At 36.1% G+C, this 3,200-nt stretch overlaps 1 protein-coding gene across 1 annotated transcript in view; it reads left to right on the forward strand.

Annotated features, from left to right (window-relative positions):
- The window catches only part of LOC101564324 (olfactory receptor 2T35-like), a 56,155-nt gene that overhangs the window by 51,603 nt on the left and 1,352 nt on the right, over positions 1–3,200 (forward strand). The gene's annotated exons all lie outside the window — the stretch shown is intronic.

Raw genomic sequence — 3,200 nt, forward strand, 5'->3', positions numbered from 1 at the left:
TACCACCAACATACCACACAGATCTTGAGAAATTATTCCCACAATTTGCTGGGAATCAGAAGAGGCATAGAAAAGGAGAGGCAATCCTGGACAACAAAGGTAAGGCAGGAGGCGTTATAATCCCTGACTTGAAATTATACCACAAGGCTACTATGATAAAATCAGCAAGGCATTGGCAAAAATAAACCTGAACACTAATGGAATAGATTGAAAGATGCATGTGAAACTACAAACACACTCAGCCTCTTATCTTTGACAAAGGTACAAACATGTTTACTGGAAGAAAGATAGCCAATATAAGAATGATGTGAGAAGAAATTCTTCCTAAAGAACAAAATACTGATCTTCAAATCCCAGGTACTTCAAAAATTTCCTTCAATGTGCTTAAGTTACATTTTTCACATTATATTTTTATGTAGATGTTTGCTACCCAATGCAACCATAATTGTCAAGGACTTGGAGAAACTGATGAATAATAAATACATAAATCACACAGTCCCTTATACCTTTGAGATATAATGATATTTGGAGAGTCAGTAGAATAATTCCCCATTGTGTCGACCCTTAGCATGCCTAGGAACACTTTTATTTATTATTATTTTTTTAAATTAGAATACTGGAAGGGCTGCTTTCCCGACCATGGCCCTGTGCCAGCCTGCCTGGACTTAGCCACTAAAGTCTAGGTCCCTCTGGAATTTCCTGAGAGAAAATAGAAGCAGACTGCAGACAACCTCCGTACAAAGATGGCCTGGATTCCTGCGATCTCAGAGTGTCGACACAGGGGTCACTGCTGAGGAGTACAGGGACAAGAGGCGAGTGAGTGGACTGGAAAATGTGCAGAGGGGACCACCCAAAACTATGGGTTTGTCTTTGTTACACTTATGAGAATATGGTCCACCTTATCATCTAGTGGAAGGAGGTAAGGATCATATTCTAAATGTATTTTTAAAAATTCTTCACATGAAGTTCAGATTCTTAAAATAGTGCTTCAAATATTTTGTAACAAAAACTCATTTGATAAAATGTTTGAATAAGCAGTTTTTTAAAATGTAGAAGTTTAATGTAAATAGTTAAAAACATTAGATAACATGTGCAGACAAAAGATGAATAGATGGAAAGATGAAAGACTATTAATTATTATCTGCTAGATAAAATGAAAATGACACTTGAGAACTTAATTATAAGATATAATTTAAAACATGAGTTTGGTTTATTATTAAAATTAAAATGATTGGCTTCAGGGAGATTGCTCGGTGGCATAAGTGCTAGCCTGGCAAGTGCAAGATCCTGAGTTCAACCTCAGGTACAAAATAAAATAAAATAAAACTGCCATACAATTGTAGAAAAGCTAAGTGTGATTCTTGACAGGCAAAGTGAATTGATAATGCACACACAATGACTGATATTACCTATAAACTAATTTCCTGGATTTATAGTAATACTGCACTATATTTAAATGATCTTCTTCTTGAAGTTATTGTTACTTTAAAGAAGATAAGGGTAGTGTATTATAAAATATGTATCAAAATTGTATAAACAGAATTCATATTGGAAAATCAGAAGCACTAAAATATCTTGAAGGAGTTGTGATCTGTACAGAAAGCATCATGTTCGAAGAATAATCACTGTTCACTAACGGCGAGCAGTTGTACCATGTGTCAATCAGGAACTGAGATGTCTGCAGTACCTGTGCTGGCTCCTCGATGAACATAAACACCATGTGTGCACTCCAAACACGAGTAAATAACAATGAATGAAATTGATGCATATTTAAAAATGAAGACTCTATAACATGTTACATAAGCTAGTTAACACAAAGTTATAATTTCAACCATACGAATAATACTAAGCAAGTACATGATCTGTACAAACAGGTGCAATTCCCTGGAATTTTCTCTGCTGGTCATGAGATTGCCGTCTGAATTGAAATCTTGGCATAAATAATCCAATCATTTTAGTAAATGTAAGAGTGTATTGGAGTTACAATCTAAAATTTTAGTAAATTTAAAATGAAGTGGCTACAGTATAACAGCTTTCCTTGGGATATTAACTTATGCACCTGCCGCTGGGCAAACAGGAAGCAGAGGACATTCTTATGCCACTCAGTGAGTCAGAGGACAGTGCACTCTGCTTGCGTTCCTTTGAAAGGTGCAGAAGGAGCCAACATTGGCGGGTCCACTTCCTCACGCAGTGCAGTGGAACAGAGACTCCTTATCTCGCTTGGACTTTTGGTGCACTTTTGTCAGAGTCCATCATCATGAAGCTCAAAGTAGATTTAGTGTTTCATGCCTGTTCTATCTGCACACGTAAATCTTCTCACTATGACATCATTTTCATGTAGATATTGTTGAAATCTACACAATGAAACTTTTACACCAACTCTTTTGTAAAAAGTTGTTGCTTTTCATTTTAAATACAGTAAATAGCATATTTAAATATATTATATTTAACATGAAGAACTAATGGGTAAGATTACCAGTATGTGGGTCAGCAGGATATTTTCTACATTTATAAACTGTTTATTGAAAATAAGTCAGATAGTCATAGAAATAGTGTTTCAATTTTTCATCTTTTTATACTGTGTCTAGACATAATGCTTCATGTAGTTAGCATTAACAGTTTATTTTCCTTATTTCCTGTATGATCACCTGAAATGTTAGTTAATAAGAGTAATGACTATGTTAGCAACTCTTAATAACTCTTAAATGTTAAATAGAAATCTTCACACAAAAATTGGCAAAAAATATCCATGAAAAATATAGGGAAGATACATAGAGGAATAAAAAGATACTATAGTACTTATGCTAAAGATGGGAATGCTGACGATAAAACTGCAAAGGCCAGAGCGGTTGGTGATGGGCCCTGCAGGTTGTCCTGGAAACACTTTTCCTGGGAGCCAGTGGGCTGCATGCTCTCGGGAGCAGCGCTGCTCTGGTTACAGGTCTGTGTGGCTGCTCCCTGATAGGTGATCTTAGAAAGAGTTTACAAAGGTGCGGCCCTGGGGTTCTTGCAGAGCTTGAGGAAGCAGCCATCAAGGTGCATTTAAACCATGGGGAAAGGATTTGTGGGCTTTTGTTTTGTGAGTCTTACGTTCTGGTAAAAGCCTATCCTTAATTGTTTCACTGTGTTTCTAGCAAAGCAACTATAAATAATCTTTGGCACATATGAAGTTTTGAAAATAGTAAGTTCTGAAAAGTCTC

The sequence above is a fragment of the Octodon degus genome, unplaced genomic scaffold (assembly GCF_000260255.1).
Source record: "Octodon degus isolate 3935 unplaced genomic scaffold, OctDeg1.0 scaffold00414, whole genome shotgun sequence".
Classification (NCBI taxonomy): Eukaryota; Metazoa; Chordata; class Mammalia; order Rodentia; family Octodontidae; genus Octodon; species Octodon degus.